The sequence below is a fragment of the Cavia porcellus genome, unplaced genomic scaffold (assembly GCF_034190915.1).
Source record: "Cavia porcellus strain 051 isolate PalLab524CR breed Dunkin Hartley unplaced genomic scaffold, mCavPor4.1 scaffold_22, whole genome shotgun sequence".
Classification (NCBI taxonomy): domain Eukaryota; kingdom Metazoa; phylum Chordata; class Mammalia; order Rodentia; family Caviidae; genus Cavia; species Cavia porcellus.
Window position 1 is genome coordinate 13,544,998 of NW_026947505.1, and position 20,392 is coordinate 13,565,389.

General features: G+C 39.7%; 1 protein-coding gene across 9 annotated transcripts in view; it reads right to left on the reverse strand.

Moving 5' to 3' along the window:
* The window catches only part of Eya4 (EYA transcriptional coactivator and phosphatase 4), a 259,542-nt gene extending 239,382 nt beyond the window's left edge, over window positions 1–20,160 (reverse strand). For 8 of the 9 annotated variants that reach the window (XM_013148006.2, XM_013148007.2, XM_013148005.2 and 5 more), the window contains exon 1: window positions 19,095–19,400. The gene's annotated coding sequence lies outside the window, so the exon portion shown is untranslated. Of the gene's footprint in view, window positions 1–19,094; window positions 19,401–20,052 lie in introns of those variants that run through there. The other variant, XM_013147997.3, reaches the window with a different exon arrangement.
* Window positions 20,161–20,392: the final 232 nt, after the last annotated feature.

A 20,392-nucleotide genomic window follows, 5' to 3' on the forward strand; every position in this document is an offset into this window, starting at 1 on the left:
TTTCAAGATAAAAATTATAATAAGCTTATTTTCATGAAAATCAGTTAGGTCATTTGTAGTAAGTTCATTTGATGGAAAAAATTCTTCCTGGACTTATCCATTATGAGCACTTGAAGTTTTGACAAGCAGCTCCAGCCAAGGTTTTGGGGGTTGCTATCTGTAGATGCATGGTTAATGCGCCTGGAAAGTACAGAAGTATTGTAGTTGGGACTGAACTGCCCCAGGGAGACAGCTGGAAGCCTTTTAAACCAGGGCAATTTCCGCTAGTGTCAGAAACACTGAGGCACACTGAGACCCACTCACTTCTTTCACGCTGTTTCTCTTGCCTCCTCAACCACCACTTAGAAATCACACTGCCAAACATTTTGCGTATACCATAATGGCAGGGCTGGCGCTCCTGCAGCCTGGAAGAAGAGAAGACATTTGAGCCCTTTCTTAGAAGCAGTCTTCTCACCCATAAAATCTCTCTTCCATGTAACCCAGGAACCTTTTTGATGAAGATTATATGACTGTACATATTGCTTAACACATATCTGATGACTTTATGCCCCTCCTGAGGAAAATGTGTTACACTTTGAAAGAATTGAAGAATAGATCTCCCAAACTTCGTACTTAATGCTTGAAACTCTAGCAATACAAAAAACAATTTTGTAAGAAGGAATGTACATTTAGAAGTTCCAAGTAAAGACTGGAATAAAACTGATCTGGGTGTGAATCCTTTTTTAATAATGGATTGCTATGAGAATATATCTAACCATCATTTGCTTCAACAATAAAATTAGCATAAAAATAAATTACAGTTTGTTAAGTATTTCAAAACCACAATTTTTCGATTACTAGTGACAGTGGAAGAAAATTTCTCCTCTTGTATTTTGCTTCTTATGTACTAAATGAAACTTTAGCATTCTTCGATGGATAGTATAGTAGCTATAAAATTTCTTGCAAAAATACACTAATTTTTAAATGGACTAAACTATAAACCTTACACTGATCAATAATCGTCAAGAGCTATAGTGACCATCTGTATTTACAGAATAGTTAAAACTCGCCAGCTGTACCAGTTTCTTGTGTTCAGATTCTACATTTGTAAAAACAAACAGTTCCACAATTAGGTCATTAGCATTTTCCACTTTTCTAGTCTGTCAGTGAAAACTGTGATTGGTTTCTCTAATGCTGACATACTGATAAAATAATAGAATTATAATTAGATATATGAAAACGAAGGGGAAAACAGATAGGAATGAGCAATAAGTGTTACTGAGGTGCTGAGAATCGTAGAATTCATCAAAAGCAGAAGTACAAAACTTCAGGAATAAAGACAACTGAGTATTCCTGCTTGTTGATAGTCTGGAGTTCCAAATAAAAATAGCACTTGTGATGCCTCTGCAGCAACACATCTGCTTCTGATTTCTGAAAAAAAGAGGTGATCTGGGCATAGCGTTGAAGATTGTGGGGTTGTCCCAGGTAAGAAGCCCAGAGAAGCCAGACTGAGGCAGAGGTTGAACGTAGGCTGGTAAAGAGGATGCAAGGGCCACTGAGAGATAAATCAACCAGACACAGAAAATCAGTGAACGTAACTCCTAAGGCAAACATGGCTCTTGGCGGTCAACCCTGATTCACGAGACAGTGGTCATATGGGAAAGTTCAGAGGAAAAGTTAACTATACATTTGCATTCTTGTTATGAGTTTTGTTGCCATTAACTTCATTCACGGAGATTGGCAGGAAGTAAAAGCAAGACGCAGTCCACCAAAGAGGGTGTCTGAAAAGTCTGCCACTTTTATCCAGGGAGGCAACTACAAAAATTCAGCCCGCTCTTAGACTCAGCAGGGTAGATGGTGTAAGATGGAGCCTCTGGGAAGGGAATAAAAGAAAATAATTACTTGAGATAAATCAAAACCTCAGCCTTACACAAATGTAAATTCTAAATTTTTACTGTGTGAGACAGAAACCTCAAGCCAAAAAAATAAAATCAAAACTGACCTCAAGGCTTGAAATCCCTAGACTCCAGGAAAAGCAAACACAAAATTCCTCCAAGGGGTACAAAGAATTCTGAGAGAGAAATCTATCAAAAATTATAAGCTGCATAAGAAAGAAAACACCACAGAGGCAGCAGATGCATCAAGGAAAGCAGGCAACTAAGGATTCAGATCACAGAACGCTCTTTTTCAAAATCTATTATAAATAGGCTTAAAATGCTGAAAGAGAGAATGAATACAAACAAAATTTAAACAACACATGAGAACAACTGAAACAATACATGAAAAAATACACAAATTTAGAAAAAAAAACTTTACAAAAGCTTTTTAAAAGGTATCTACAGGATTTTTAAAAAACAATGAATGAATTAAATAGCAAATCAGAAATAACAGAAATCAGAAACAATCTATGACCTTGAAGATAAACCTCCAAAAGTGTCTGTCTTCCAATAAGTGAAGATAATGATAACAAAAACAGTAACAAAAACCATCATATCCCATCCTCTCAACTTTTCTAGAACATTGATTTCTCGGGAATCAAGATGTGAAACCTGAAATTCCCTTTTCCTTATGTGTAGGTAGAGCCCTAATAACATAACAGTGTAAAATGAGATATTGCATAGCCTAAAATCAAGCTATTGATATGAATCTTGTCGAGTGAATGTCCCTTAAGGATTTAATTATACATGATGCTGCTCGCCTTCCTAAAATCTGAGACACTTGAGAATTTTCTTGGTCCAAATCTTTAGTTGAGACATCCAGGAAAATTTAAATATAGCCTTTCCTCTCGCTAAAATTCCTTGTAGTATTGGAGCACAAAAATCATCCCCTGGACTTTAAAACTATATTCAAAGTAGAGTTCTCTTTACAGAAAAAGTTGCTATTATACCATGTAAAACTCAAAAAGACTACCTGAAGGCTGAAAGGCTAAAGAATTCAGAATATATTACATGAAATAAATCTAGTGTTTGGGTTTGCTTCCCTGTGGAATATTTTGCATTCAAGGGCAAGCGTGCAGAGGAGGAACAGGGAGAAGGCTGTAGAGAGATGAATATGGCTATGAATGGAGTCTATATACTCCTATTGCTTAGTCTTGAGATGTGGAAGAATTTAGAAATAGATGAGGCTTAATTATATGCTAATAGTCTGGCTGTGTAGGTATATACTTTGAAGCAAATTTAAAGAAGCACTGAAAAAATAAAAAAGAGGAGAAGGAAGTGGTTCTGTTCATGGAAGTGAAGAAACGTTAAGTATATACCTCCAGGCTTGTCTGTCATAACTTCCCTCTCTAACCTGTCCACCAGAGCCTCAAAGCATAAACTAAATGCTACTTCCACTTACGTGGCAGGCTACTAGATATTAAGAGCATGGTATCATTCATGTCATCCCCTAAATCACGTTTGCTTTAAGCACCTCTTCTTAATCAGACCACATCTTTAATAAAAAATAAAAATCTTTGCTTCCCAAAAGGGATTTGGGGAAATTCAGTCAGAAACAAAAGAATCACCTAGGAAATACCCTAAATGAAAGATATATGAATTAGCTCACAGTGCATCATTATTTTTAAATCACAATAATTATAGATTGACATTTCATTAATATAAGGCAATATTTATAGTATCATGGTTGTACTCAAATAAAAATATAGGTGGAAAACCAATTGGCTGAAATAAAAATGAACGACAATAAATTTTCAAAACAATAAGAATGCTCTTTGGAGAAAGACCCTATGATTTTGTTTGTTAAGCCTTTGAGATAATTAAAAGTGGACTTAGGTTTAAACTGAAGGAAGGTTTAGTGGGTCCAGTTCTTGGACATGCTGGGGTTTTTGCAGATGTGCTGGGTTCAGGGATCCAAATAATCTTGAGCCTTAAGAGACTGAGGAAAGCACTTTCTAAAGAAAGAGCTGAGAAGATACACAAGTGGAAGCCAAGTTTAAAAGAATGAGGATGGAAGCAGGAAGAGTTGTTGACCATGGCTGTGGTGGAAGGTGGTGACCAAGGCAGTTTCACAGTATTCTCTGGAGTCTCTGTTACAGGTAGCTCTCTAGGGGAAGGCTCTAGGTAGTTTCCTCCTTTGGAGATACTTACATCCCCTGCTGTTCACTTACTGTAAGGAAACACTCAGGCCAAATGGAGGTCTGACCCAGAGAAGTACAACTTGCTTTATACATTACCTTTCAAGTTTACAGAAAGAAATGAAGAAAGCTTGGCAAAATTCTAGTTAAACCATTAAGAAAAAGATCACACTCAATAAGAACTTTAACTGAACTGAAATTCAGAAAGATAGGAAAGTAGAACAATCTGCTTCCCCTTGATTAAACCAACTAAGAAGAGCCCCACGGTAGAAATGAGTTAAGAGAGCCTTCAGTACTCTCGGTGAGGTCTTTCCTGATCACCACACTGTGCCCGAAAACGGTCTAGGGCACCTGAATAAGCTACCTCACTCCTGAAGGAGCTGCGGATGCTGCCCATGGCACCACAATGGCCCCATCTGGATGATCCAGGTTTTTTGTTTTGTTTTTGCAGAAATTGCCTTAATTTCCATTCCATGATGGCTAAAAAATAAAATGAAACAAAGTTTCAATGAAGAAAATGTACAATATAGAAATTTATAACAGTTTCCAAACTCTGTAAATCCAGACTGCATTTTGCAAAAGCACTGATTTTTTTTTCCAAATAGGTAAATGAATGAACAGGAGGAAGCAAATTCAACAAATAAAAAAACACTTCTAAAGTACATGTCAGGAGAGGTGTAACTCTAATTTCATGCAGTTTCAAACTGAATCAGGCAAACAGAATCATAACATTTCTATGTTTGCCATGACTCAACATACAGTTTTAGGAAAACCTTGTAATTTCTCCATATTTCAGTTTCTCACCCTATAAAAGAAGTATATTACTTGAAATTTAATTCCCTCACAACAGTGAGAGTTTTGATTCGACATTTATAAAACGCTCTTTAGCTTCCCTGATTAACAGGCAAAATACCGTGGTAAGTTGTACAATATGCTTTCCAAAATATATAAAGGTAGGTGGTTGGATTTTATGTAAAATAATACTTTACTTGAGAAATAAGGATCTGTCATATTTACTACCTCTCTGTTCCATTTGCTAAGTAATAAAAGTTACTTGTAACAGAAAAAGTATCAAATTAATATTCAAGTCAGTTGAAGCGCTATCATCACAGGCCTCTCCTACCTTGGGGAAAGGAGAGTTGTTTTGTTTTTCCAAGCTACCCCCCATGTTTATATGGTAAAGTCAGGAATGCTGGGCATGGTTTTGAAGGCCTCTAGCGTATTCGCTGGTTTCTGGCATTCTAATGCACTCTACTCTTATAACCATAAAAGTACTCTTGAGTGCTTCTGGAAATATATAACAAATCCTTAATCAATTTAAGAGTGTTTTAACTGCATACATGAAATTTCTTGGGAGGAAAATGTTAGCTATTCAACACACATATAGTACTTAAGTTAGCAAAAGAGTTCCTTCTCAAAGGCACAAGGCAGTTTCCCTATAGTAATATAATTTTCAGTTTTATGTGCATAAGACCTATTGAATCCCTTAGAATAACAGGAAATTCTGTAGGAAAAAAAATCCACAAAAATTGATAGCCATATTTATCCAATGCCAGAGGAATATGTTAGCTATTTTGAATTGGATTACTCTTTAAAGGCAGTAAATAACCATTGAAGGTTAACCAGAATCTTAATTAACCAGAACTATGAGAGCTGAATAGTTGGATACAGATTTCCTATACATAAGAATCTAACAATAAAGCCAACCTTGTAATAAACTTTAGGCTTCTTATTATGCTATCCAGGATTGAAATAGCGATTTTCTATATTTTGATGCATTGATTTGAATTTTCACAGTAAACAGATTATATTTTCAGAATTAAAATTAATAACTGCTACAGCATGACTATTATTTTGAGATACTGTAATCTTTATGAACACACTCAAAATGGAGCAATATCATTTCTATTAACAATTCTGCTAACCAGAGCATAAATAATTACAATGTTAGGAAGGTTGGCATCTGGCTTTTATGAGAAAGATGCAAGTATCATCACAGAGATGTAAGGTATCAAAATTCTTTTCTAAAGTATGTAGAAAGCCTGTGGAAAATGCACATATATTTTTATTTATTAATCCTATGTAGCATTTTAGCTATAGGGATTCTTGGAAAGTGTACAAAGAAATATATAGAAATCATTATCACAGGGCTAGGGGTATAGATCAGTGCTAGAACACTTGCCTACTATGAGCAAGGCCCTAGATTCAACATTAGCACAGCAAAAAAAAAAAAAAAAAAAAAAAAAATCAACCTCAATGTATCCCTTTCTGTAATAGTAAAACCTTAGATATTAATCATATACTAAGAAAGACATAGTTAAATTATGAAACATTTGCATACACTAAATAGAAGCATCTAAAACTGTATGTGCTGGTCTGGGAAAATATTTAAGATTCAGCAGATCAAAACTAAGTTGTAAAACGTAAAATAAAAATAAGTTGCATTTTCACTTAGTTCTTCCATTTGTATATGTAATGAAAAAAATATCTAAAAGAAAACAAATCAAAGCACGACCCACCCTGATTTGCAGAGGAAATAGGTACAATATATCCACATTTTAAAACTTTTAATGAAATATAAAATGGTGAAATGCACCAATCAAAAGTTGACAGCTGATAAATTACTGAATAGGCACACTGAGGTCACCAGCAACCAAGCCAACATCAAGGACATTAGCAGAGTCCCTAAGTCCACCCCCTACCTGCTTCCAGCTACTCTTCTCACAGAAGCAACTCCCAGTGATTCTATTTTAATGTACCCCAAGTACGAATTCCTGTGTTTAAGCAAAATGATAAATTCTTTGAAAACTTGCTTTAGCAGCATGGATTTCTCCTTTTTTGGTATTATATAACTCATCGGTCAAAGAAATAAATTCAAAATATATATTGAGCCATTATAGTGGACCAGGCAGGGAAGCAAGAATCTTTCCTCTGAGAACTCAGTTATTGCTTCCCACAATGCTTTGGAGCAGGTGCTACTGGTATTATTCGCTATTCGCACCTAGTAGAACTGTGGCATGCAGCAGCTTAGTATGTCACTTTTTCCACTGTATGGAACTGAGGGGCAGAGCCTGAACATACATAAAGGTGGTCTAAATTCAGCCTTTGCAATTGTTCATCAGACAAACAAAAATAAAGACCCCAAGACACAGAGCAGTACCTCCTGCATAGGGCTTTTCTACTTTCTACTTTGAGTAACTGATGTAAAGTTACTTAATGTCAAAATTTACCTGCAAATGAATGGGGTAAGGCCAGCTTCCCCTTCTGATCCTATTCTCTGATATACAATGGGAACTTCTAAAATACAGGGACATAAGATTCATCATGATACAGTGCAATTGTGTACTGCATTCAAAAATGACTCAGGGAAGGAAATAAAACCACAATTTTTGAAACTATTGGAAACAATAATCTTAATTTAATGTTATTTTTGGACATCAGATGGGTTTCTTTTCCCCTAAATAAGCAAGTTTGTGGTTTTGAAGGGTCTTGCTCATCTTTGTGTGGAAAATGCCTAAAAACAAACCACTAGAAACTTAAACAAAAAAATTTTCCCTCTCCGTTTTGCCTGCAGACTTAATTTCTCTCACCAAGAGGCCACAAATATTTTAACAGATATATCTGGGAATATTTGGTCTCCATGGTTTGAATAATGGACAGAACATGCTTTCTGTAGGATGAAATGCATAATTATGAAGGTTAAAAGTTTTTTTTTAAAAAAAACATGAAATTTATTTCAGCAGAAATAAATTGAAGCAGAAAAACAATTGAAGAAGCCATTTGTTTCGAGAGAAACCTGGAAGTATGAGAACCATAAACCTCAGATAGAAATCTATTGTGTTGAGTTCAGCTTATTTAAAATGTCAGTTGATGCTGGACATACCTTTCTTCCACTAGAAAATCAGTTATGCTTTGGTACACATGAAACTTTAAAGAAATTAAAATAACTAACAAACCGGCTTCATGACAATAAGCAAATGAGAAATAATTTTCTAAAATGTAAATAGGGTTCATTCTTTGGAGATGCCTGGCTTTGCACCCACGCACCCTTTAAAGATAGCGCAATTACGTAACCTCCGTCTATATGCCATTATTTGACTCTACAAAAGGAAAAATGGTCTTTCAGCAAGTTCAGAATCTTTCTAGAAGGCCAGCTCATCTACAATTAGCACCCATAAAATATGCTGCTATATTAATAGTGGGACTAAAGTAAGATGGTATTACACAGAGAAAAGAATTAATTCTGCCTGAGCCCTAGAGAATGCTTCCCAGAGGAGCGGACATTTGAGCTAAGCCCTGAAAGATGAGTCGATTTTCTATCCAGGTAAGCAGCCAAAGAGTAAAAGGCAAGCGGGCTAAGGCAGCTGAGACAGTGGACCAAGAGGGTGAGACTATTCTGAGAGAGAAAAGAAAGGGCCTGATTGTATGACATGTCAAAAAGCATTCACAGAGACATGCAGATACAAAGACTCGGCCTGAGACAGCACATATGTGACTTAAATGCTCTGGAGAGTTCTCTGATTCATGAACCAGGGAAGTGCACATTTGCAAACCAGGACCCCCTGGTTTGGGGGCTGCTCTCCAGTGGTCACTGGGCTTCCTGTTCAACGGCTGGCATAAAGGGCTGGGATGGGCATGGGATTAACTGACCTTCTTTGGCCTTACTGACAATGAATGCTGCAGAAGTCTCCTGCACAGTGTGAAAATGAGCACTTAAGCTTCCCACTTCAACTGACCCCAGCCCAGCTCCTAGCCCAGGACTGGAGCAAGCACCCATTGCAGCTCTTTGCTGAGCAGTGGCTGCGGATCCTCCTCCGCTTAGAAAGACACTGTGGTCACATTAAGCGGGCAATGGTTGCAGCAACTTTTTCCACTAAAACCACTTTGAAAATTAGTTTTTAAGTCATAGATGGCATGCGTGAAAGCCTGTGTATGTGTGTGTGTGTGCGCGTGCACGCGCTCAAGTATCTCTATTCCACCCACGTGAGTATCAATAAGTAAGTGATGAGAAATCTCTAGAACAGTCTGCTTGCCTCCACCCACCATGATTACCTGCCTGACACAATAAAGGACAGTCACCAAACTAGACAATACATACGTGTCGAATTTCAGCCATATTTGCAATTACTAATGGAAAAAAATGTATCCACTAAGTCTACTCATACATGTATATTACTAATGTTTCACAGTTAATAATGTTTGCATTCAACCCATCACATAATGTAAACATTATCCACTCTCCCTTTATGCTCAACATTACATTTTCCCAGTTAGTTCAAGGAATTTTTAGGTCACTTTTGTCTTGTACCTAAGCCAGGCAGGGTTAGTGTTCAGACTACAGTCACAGAAATTGTCTATATCATTCTTAGATAAAATGTATATATTAACATTAACCCAAAAGTTAGAACATAAAACATTGGATTTGTTAATTCACCAAAAGGGTTTTTACAAGCAACAATTTTATTTTGCCTTTCTTCAGGGTTATACAAATTCAAGCTCCTAAACTTGTGATACAAACGAAAAGCTAAGACAAAATTTCTTTGATGCGGGGTTGGGGGGCAGTACCAAAGAACAAACTTGGGGCTTCATACATGCTAAGTAGGCAAGAGCCATACCACTTAGCTATACCTCAGGCACCAAATGAAAATCTCATTACTAACGAACAAATGATTTAATTCATTAAGTCCTTTAATTTTAAGACAATTGTGATTATTGGGAACTTTACTCTTTCTCACACTATAGACAAAATAAAATAAAAAATTTCTCAAATAAAAGTTTCTTTTTTATTTTATAGAATAAAACAAAACAGAACAAAGCAGTTTAGAACAGAACAATGCATGCAACACAGGGCTTCAAAACAAGACAACAGTGGCTACCACGAAGTCTCTTGTTTTCTTCAAAATATTTCTCCATAACTTCACACACAATAAATTCAAGCAACAAGTTTCTTATTACTAAATGTTTATCTATGGAAAAGGACAAGTAAGTGTCATTATTTAAAAATGACTCAAAAATATCTACTAATAAGTACCAGAAAAAAAAAAATACGGGAAGAATAGACATAGAGGCAATTCAAATAAGTATTTACTTCTTTCATACTCTCCCAAGAATTCCGTACCCCCTCATATATTATTTCCAGAAAAGGAAAATATGTTGAAGATGATCAACTTGTCTAAAGCTTATCTGTAATCCTTTCAATGCGAAGTTAATCTATCAACACAGACCAATGAGAACTGTTTGACTTTGTGTTTAAACCTAGGAGGAAGGTATTAGGATTCTCCACACTTGACTGGAAACAGAACAATCCTCTTATGCAGAGCCCTGGGAATCTTAGGAAATACTGAACAATGTCAGTGACCGAAGCTTATGCAAGTCAGAAGAGCTCAAAAGGTAGCCTCAGACTTGCCAGGGTGACCCCAGAGTACCAAATTAGTACTGAGTTTATTAAGGGTCCAATTTCTGTGACATAATCTATTATCTCCAAAAAGATTTTCAGATCTAAAATTCTCTGTAACATTTTGGATGTTCTAATGATAACACATAATCACAGTCCAATGAATAACTCATATTAGACATTATTCTAAATGCTTTCCATACATGTGCTCATTAAATACTCACCAGAAATCCATGAAGTATATTCTACCACACAAGGAAATCGATGCAAGATCAGTTTAAGTAATAAGTTTGTCACAACAAAGTATCAAAAATGAAGTTTGAAGCCAAGCAGCCTAGCTCCATGTTCTTGGTTCTTACATATCAAGAATCTGGACCTTGTGATTTCAACTGCTATGAAATAACTACATTGCCAGAGATTTTCCATGATCTTTGGTTTACTCACTAAATCAGTGACTCCCCAATGGTGGGAAATAGGCACATATCTACACACACACAGATTCGCTCCATCCATAGAGCCTGGGACTGGATTCAGAGCTGTCATTGTACTGGGTTAATACTCAAACACTCAAAGCTTCATCTTAAGGTTTTCCTATCAAGGAACGGTCACAGCCTTTTCCTCTGTCTCAGGGTAGGGGATGTCCCTTATGTGCCCAGCTCGTTTACACATTCACTCAACAGAAATTTAATGACCACCTACTTACTCTCTGTCAAGCAGAACACAGTGCACTAGAGACACAAAGATGACAAAGCTCCTTGCTCCAGTAAACTCCCAGCCTAAAGTAGAACATAGATAAACATAACAAAATCCATTACACATCAAAGGAGCAAGTACATTTGGACATGGTAGAAATGGGTGCTTCCAGAGTAAAGAGACCCTAACAACTCGGTCTATGAAGGAGATAACATTCTGCATTTTAAATCCTGAAAAAGCAATAGAAAGGATAGTCACGGGGCTAAAAGGAGTCTCGCGGATAGAACTGCACAAACAAAGAAGCAAAGTGGAAATGACCAAAATGTACTGGAAAAGAGCAGTTTTGTCCACGGTGGAGAAGACACGTCTTGTAAATTGGTGAGGAGCGAGGATGAGGGCAACCTGAGCGAAGGCCTCAGCATGAGCGGCTTTACAGGCTGTCCTCCAAATTCTGGAATCTGCCTTGTAAGTAACATAGAATTGTTTAAAGAATTTTCAGTCTAGGAAGGATCTAATGATGATTATGAAAAACGTGATTGAACATCCTAGGGAGGATCATCTTTGAGACAGACCAAGCATGGTTCAGAACTGCCCCACCAGAAGCATCAAGAAACCACATTACACAGGTTATGACAGAAACAACACTGTGACCAGTGTGTGTAAGATAACCTGGAACTAACCTGAGAAGCTGAAAATTAAACATGTGACGTTTGTTACCGTGACCAACTCACGAGGCTAAGCTCTCCTACAGAAAGTGATGTCGAACTCTTAAGATATTAAAAGCCCAAAGTCTCCAAAATTATATAAAGTAAGAAAAAAACCTATTAATCTTACATCAATTTTTGCAATACTTCAGCAATACTGACAATAAAAATACATTTAATAAGCATTTCCATGTGTCCAGAGTTTTCCTAAGCATTTTTTATGAACAACAACAGTCAACAGTAACATAAAATTAAAATCCCTGGCAGCTTAAGAAAAATAAAACAGTAGCATGATCTTAACACTTTCTGTTTATGTAAAAAATTGCAATAAAAATAGCATTTTTTGACAGCTTTCCTGAGGTTTACCCAGGAGAAGGGCGTCTAAAAGACTGAAAGATCTGCAAAAGGAAGTGTCAGTGCCAGTCACACAGCTTGTGATTAAATGCGGCTAGAATCTGTTGAGTCATAGCCATGCAGGAATAGACATTTCCATTCAAATATAAAAATTCAGTGAAGGGAATTAACTAGCATGGAGATTATCGAGTCCCCATGTCATTACCACTTTGAACATATTAGGCCTATTAAATTAGAAATAGTCAATCTCTTAATCAGAACATTTGAGTCTTTCCAAATTCTTTACCATTAAGAAGTTCAAAGCCAAAGGTGAAAGACAATGAGCAGCTCACTCCCCAGCATATGTGCAGAGATCCCGGAACTGAGTACACGAGCTTGTGTGGAATAAGCCCTCCATATACATAGTATGCCAGCTGCTTTAAGGACAGAATGTAAAAGCTGATGCTGTTGTTGTCTTGTGAGCAGAATTAAACTCAATGGCACATGAATGGAAAAGAGAAAAGATGCCCTAACATAACAAATCTTTGCATATACGTGCTCTATTGGCTTCGTCCAGCCTGAAGCCATATGTGGGAACATTTTAATAGTTTTTATAGTCTCACAGCTACAAATGAGGTAAAGCAAAACTCTGGTTAATAAGAATATTCAACTTCTGTGTGAGGAGTAGATGGACTTGTAGCTGATTTATTACGTGGAGAGATGTTTTATGCTATTTGAGAGTTTGTAGGGTTTGTTTATTTGTAGATTTGTTTTGAAACAGGATCAGTGGCTCGCAATGTTGCTAAGGTTGGCCTGGATGTCCTAGGCTCTGTCAATCCTCCTGCCTCTGCTTCTTTTAGGTCGCTGCTTTTTATGATGACACCCTAGGATGCTAGAGCAGGTGTACTCTAAATCGACTGTTGCATCAAAAAATTTGTTTGTTTTGCAAGAATTGTCCTACTCTTGAAGAAAGCTTGCAGAGAATTCAAGGGCCAGTAACAGAAGGGACAGAGTGACTGAGTAATTCTCTGGCCACCCACTCATGCATCAGGCAAAGCATGGGCACATTTCTGCACTCAACACATCACCAACTTCCCTTTGAAGAAAAGAGTCTGTGGCCAAATACACAATTAGATAATAATGAAAACCAATGTGTTCCGGAAAATTACTGTAGAATTTTAAAACTCACAGGTTCCCCCAGAGAATAACCTTAAAAATATAAAATCTAATAACCATAAATTGAAATTACTTCCAAAATATGGATGCTCCTGTTATAATTTCAGCCACCTCTAAAAATGCACTATGCTGTCTGTAGCACCTCATCCCTTATTAGTTGGTTTTACATCAAACTCTACATCTAAGATTTCCAACCAGCACTCAGGACTCAAAGAACAACAAAATTGTAAAACTGCTAACATTTATCCAAAGGATAAACCCTGAAAAGCAAAGGAAAATTCCGCACAAAGTCAAATATTCCTACGAGTAAGTTTCTGCTGATTGGTAACACAGAATGCTTCTCCAAATTCATTCATTGTCATCCAACACTCCATCACATTTTTGGCTATTTAGGCCAATCGTTTGTTCACAGTCACATAACGTTTTTTAAAAAATAGATACTCTAAATTTTTTTAACTTAATACATTCTGTGGCCTTGTCTTTAACAATATTACCCATGAAATCACAGATTTACTATGACACTTAATTTATTTTTCTAATATCTAGTTATCTTCATGTAACTAATAATATAAATGTAAAATGTTTGTGCAGCAGTTAATAAAAACATCTCAGAAATGAGAGGTGTGAGTGCCTGGCTAGCACAAGCCTGAAGGATAAGGGTACTGGGGGTCAAATGGCAAGTTAGGATCCTTGTTCCACCCTGCTGCATGACTGACTGGGTCTCAGCTTCCTCATCTGTAAAATAGGAATAATAAAAGTCCTAATTTATGGCATTGTTGAGAAGATTAAAATCATCTAAGCCACATAAAATAGTTAACACATGTTTGGCATAAAATAAATCCTCACAAAATACTAGCTAGGATGTTATGATGGTGATAATATTTCATTGAGGATGACTTATCAGACAGAAAAATTCCTACTGTCTGAAGACAAACTCAGGTGTTTTATATATTTTTGGATATGTATATACCTAAGATATGAAACTTTAATATGGGTATTTTATGTTGGTGGGATGCAACCTGACTTTGAAAATACTCAAATATGATAACAGCGTTCAGACTCTGCCCAGCAATCATAACCTATAAAACTCTACGTAGGGAAAGTTTTAGTCTTAAAACAATAGTCCAGATCTTTGCTCCAAAAGCACATTAAACTAAATTTACTTACTGTTTGTTAATAAAAATTTAAACATTAATATATTTTAAAATATTTTATATGAGGAGAAATTCTATTTTAATTGTGGTGTCTTTCTTCATCAGCATGCACTGAAATCTCAGGGTTAGAAAAGGGCCAGACCAACACCAAATGGTTTCAAATATCAAACTATACTATTATGTCGGTGCTAAGATCAATTAGCACCTTTTGATACCAGAACAAGTTACCATTACCGGGAAGACCCGGGGTGCACTCTGAGACTGTCTTAAACCACCATAAAAAATGTGGGTTTGATTACTCGAAATGGTTTCTATTTTTAAATTCATCATGTTCATCTCTCTTTCTGGAAGAAGGAAAGGAGTTGGCGGAGCAAGGATAGAGGTCTGTTCACTTTCAGCGCCTCTCTCCCAGTAAATCCAGGGGTGGAGAAAGGTGAGAAGCAGGAGCTGCAGGTTTACGTGACTTATCACCGAAGCATACGTGAATAGATGACGGCAATGTTTACAAAGCCTTCAGCCCTCTTGAAAGCATTTAAATATCTGACTTTTGTTTATTTTCTTTCCCTCACTGGGATCAAGTTAAATGACACCAAGTTTAGCTCTATGTCCAGTTTAATGAATATTCACTGCTACCCCACATTAAAACACACCTCAGTGCAAAACACAGCACTGTACATACACACTACAATTAAATACACGATTGCAGCTCGCCCATCTGGAGGGCAAATGCTTGAAAAAGCAAGTTCTTTCTCAATTCACTAGGAAACCTTCATGAGAGAAGCAGGTACCTTGCACGCCACGCCATCCATTGCCCCTGGTGTTGATTTCCTTCACCTAGTAACCATTGTAATAAAATCCCCTGACTGTATTTCTGAATACAATTAGTTTAAGATACTCTACTGAGAGACACATTATTAGAATTTAGCATAGGTAAAGATAATATCCGTTTGAAAAAGAAACTGTCAGGATTATATCCTCAGTGAAAAAAAATCAGTGTTTGATAGAGGCTTGTTCAGTTCTTCAATAAGAGGATTCAAAAGGTCTCCTACTTTTGATAGCACACTTTTCTATTTATTGCTTAAATGAATGATCTGAAATATTTACAACCAGACAGTACCTAATTTTAGGTTTTAAGTGCTTTAACAGCTCCATGAAATATGATCAGCAGCTGCAATACAGAACTATGGTGAATAAACTCCTTATAAAGGGGGCCTGTTTTTAACTGAATGTTCAGTGTTCTTGCGTTTACCTAATAGGAAAAAAAAAGATAATGAAAAACCATAATAAATACTTACATTCTTAAATTACTTAACACTTCACTAAGTCTAGAAAGGGATTGTCTCCCCTCTTTTTGAATTCTGAATAAAAAGTGTGAGGTTTCACTGAGTGGAAGAAGCTTAATTTTATTATCTAAAGGTTAGGGTGTGAATTTTCCAATACCTAAATTTTTATTTCAATAATCTTAGATTTTCTAACATTTACCTTTCTGAAAGATCTAGATAATTTAGCTCCAATGTGTAAAATAAAATAATAAACTGTCAGGCCACATAAATATATTTTTAGATACAACATCAGTCATTTAGCACTTGCAACAGAGACTGAAAACATGAAACAGGATACTCTATTTCCCATGGCTATGTAAAATTTATTTACACCCCAAATCACAATATAAATAAAAAGAAACTCCTAGAAATGGAGAGCCTGCTTCTCTTTTTTTTTTTTGACCGAGAGATTTTTAATAAAAGAAAAAACAAATTATAGCAAAATGACAAGCCACTCAGTCCCTCCTGAGGGAAAAAAAAATTTATGCAAAGACAACTTTTTCATCCAGCTTCTAGAAATCCTCTAAAATCTAACTTTTCTATTATTTAATAACTTATTTTTACACAAATCTTAAGATTTCTAAATGTTCACGCTTTAACATACTACTTGACATAAATATTATTTACGAATATATATAACCAGAGATGAGAAATTAAATTTCCAATGTTTAGTAAAATAAAATCTAACAAAAAAGAATCGAGCAAGTCTTGTTCTAATTGTGAGGCAATCTTTAATTAAAACGATCTCAAAGTGTTGAAGCATACTTATTTTCAGGCAGAGCACAGAAAGAAATGCAGGCTTTTGAAAATCACATTGATTTTAGACCTTCACTTAGTAGAAAACAGAAGGACACAGACATCTCTAATAATGGGGAAAAGGAAGAGTGGGCAGCTAACCTAATTATGTTGCAAAGCTATTATTGTCCCGTTCTTGTACAGTTATTTCTGAGAAACAAAACAAAACAAAAACTGGTTAACTCTGAATGACCTGCAGCTTTTAATCAGGTGGAACAACTATTTCTACGGTTTATAATAACAATTAAAATATTTGTAGTTATATCTGCGTTCGGTGTTGTTGCCATAAAACTGAGATTCTGGCAGTGTAGCTCCACACCAAACAGTTTGTCTTTTGTTACTACTGCTTTTTATTTCCTGGGATTATTTTCCTGGGTATTTTTAAAAATACACAAACGTTTGCAGTCTCTTACAACACACTCTGTTAGGAATCGAACATTTTGTTTTGGGATTTTCTCCCAGCCCACTACCCTCACTGCTTTGGTTCTTCAGGTGTAAGCCTGACACATCTTAAAAGTAAAAAAATAAATAAATAAAAAGAAAAGAAAATGTCTTTGCTCAAAACAAGCTGTACCTGGGAAAGATTATCCAGGACAATACTTATTCCAAGGAGTTTGTAAAAATAAAAACACAAAAATCAGATCAACAAGCAAACAAACAGAAAACACACACACACACACACACACACACACACACACACACACACACCGTCAACTTTCAGTGCTGTCATTCACCTACGTGGAAATGAAACTTCAGAAGCTGTGGCCGCAGCCCGGGGTGGCTGTGCGCTCCTGCGCCTCCCACCCGAGCCTGCGGGTACCTGCGTGAAACTGACAAGCGCCCGAGGGTGCAAAAAAGCGGCCGCCACTGAGAACAGGAACAAAATGCCATAATCGAGAAGATATATTTCGCTCCAACAATTACGTTGATCCCAGGGTGCCAAGCCAAAAGGGGTAAGGGAGAAAGAAAACTGTTAAGTATGAGCTCTTAATGTGAAACCTAACCTGCGGGTCCTCTGAGGTATCAGATTTTGGAAGTGTCTGTAATGACAGCCAGGAAAGCAAATTAATGGCCAACAGCCCACTGGGTTTGAACACGAGACTCCAGTTACCTCCTCATAGATCAAGTACACAACACACACGCACACGAAGGTGCTCCACGTGGAACTGCTCGGGAACCAAAACACAAGCCCGGGAGCGACGCTGTTCACTGGCAGAAGGAGCTGAAGGACCTGCGCCTTCCTAGCTGCCCTTCGGCTCCGATTCCTCAACAACAGGCGCACCCGGTCCGGCAGATACGGCCAGAGGCTCTAGGGACGAGGGAAGGAGCAGGATCCCCGAACATAGCACCTTCCACGCGCACTGTCACCCCGAGCCAGAGCAAACCCTCTCCGCCATCTCCGGAGTGCAGTGTAGACGGGGTGAAGGCAAAAGGACACACTGCAAGCCCAACTAGAAAAAGAGGACAAATATTCAGCTGTGCTCTCTGGTCCCCCCACCCCATGCTCAACCACCAGGCTTGGTCCACACATTCCCTCAACGCCCCGAGAGATTGCAATCTTGCATACAAAGAAAGGGACTAGGGTGTGGGGATGATCTTTAAAATGCCACCAAAAGAAAGTTTGGGTTGCTGCATAGCACAGAATAAAACGAACGCACACATCGTCTACTTCCAATCTCATTTCACAAGAAAAAAATAATAATAACAATAATTGTTTCAAGCCCCACAGCGTCCCCAGACCCCAGACCCAGCAGGCTTTGAAAAGCGAGAAAGGGACCCAGCCAGGTCCCTTCGCTGGGCGAAGTTAGAATCCCTCCAAACCATCTGCGTCTCGAGCCAATGAACGCGACTCCTCTGACAAGGCGCCTCTGATTTCACGGACGCTGGCAAAAGGTGGGAGACATTCGGTTCACCCCATATAAAAGTGACTCAAGTGGGATCGCCGCAGTTTAAAACCCGGTCAGTGCCCGAATGTACACACGCCCGGGCAGCCAGACAGCCCAGGCGCCTGGAGCCCTCCGGGGACTCCGGGTCAGCATCCTTGTGCCTGGGCCACCTACGGGGTCATCACCAAGTACTAAACCACAGGGGACGAATTTAGGGGAGACCCTGGTGCGCGCGCCCCTCCGAGGCGGGGGTTGGGTGCCGGTGGGAGCCGCACAAACGCCTTTCCGCGCCCTCGGCGCTGCGGCCCGACAGAGACTGACCCGCTTCTAGGAGCCCTTTGGAGAATGGAGGCGTCTTCCCGAGCAGAGCACACAGATGCAGTTCTAAGGGTCTGGGCACCTGGGCACGAGACGCCCCGTCTTCGCCTCCCCCCTTCCCAGAACTCCAAAGTCCCGCAGGGTTCCGGGTCCCCAGCACAATCGCGCGCACTTTTTTTTTTTTTTAAAGGAGCGCTGGGGGGCTCCTTTAACTCCAGACTCCCGCGTGCTCCCGGGCCACGGTGGGTGCAAGAGGACCACTCACCTCCCGTCGCTCGGGCCGCCTCAGGATCCCCAAGTTCAAGTTCCGCCCGAACCGCAGATCTACGCGCCGGTTCTTAGATGTTTATTCTCGCTGCTTCCACTGTCTAAGTTTCCCCTTCGCGCTGTGTCTCTGGTGGAAACAGGACATCCCCTTTGGTCACCCCCACACACACTAACAGCGTGCACAAATGGGGAGCTACGGGGCGGGGTGGGGGGAGCAGCCGGCTGCTAGGGGGAGGAGGAGAGGAGCCCAGAAGTCTGCCCTGGCGACCCGGGAGAAAAGTAGAAGAAAAGGCCAGCCAAGAGCGCGCGCCCCGCCGCGGTCCGCGCTCCCCAGCGTTTCCGAAGCTGCTTCCCCCTGCGAGGCCGCGGCCACTTCTCGTGGACGGGATGGGAGTTTTGCGCGGAAGCCGGTAGCGGCCGAGCGTGCGCCCCGCGGCGGGCAGCCTGGCACTTGCGCGCGGGGTGGGGGGAGCACAGCGCCGCCGGCGACTTCGGGCTCGCGTGGCCGCGGGCGCGCGGGGGGCGGGGAGAGCGCGAGACCGGTTCTTTTTTTTATTGGACCTTGAGAGAATGCTTGGTGTCATCGTTTGCTGTCTCGCGTGGGGACCGCCCGGGGCCTTGGGGCCCTGGGTGTCCCTGGTGGCGCCGCCGTAATCTCTGCGCCGCCCCCACCCCGCCCCCACCCGGTCCGGCGGACCGCGGAGGCCCCGGGGCTGAGGGGGAGGGACCCGCCGCCGCCGCCGCCGCCTCGTCTCTCTCCGCGAGACGGAACCGCTGTCTGTCCCCACCTGCTGCTGTGGGGCAGCGCCGGACTCGCCTGCAACTCGGCCGCTACCGGGTTCCGGAGTGCAGGCCACTGTGGGCCCCCTGCCGGACTCATTGTCACTTACCCCAAGGGAGGAGACCGAAGGGACTTCGCCAACTTGCAACAAGGCAAAATAAAAGCCAACCCTTACCGGACAGAGAAGCTTTCTCCGACGGGAAGAAACACTTTTCCGTGAAGATGTGTGCTCTGAAGCATTAAGCAGTCTGCAATTTGGCTGGGCTGGGAAGGACCTGGGCCCCTTCCAGCGCTGGGTGCAGGTATAGGCATCCCTCCCAGATGCCCAAAGGTCAGGCAGCGACTCCTGACTCCCAAGGTGGCGTCACAACTTCCCCAGGCACATTGCTGAAGTGACATTTCCAGCCAAGCCTCCTGCGAATGCCTTATGTTTCTGTATAGCACTTTATATTATTCTACATGCATGCATAGGAATGTCGCACCCAGGAGCTCCTGCAAAAGATAGCCCTACCTCT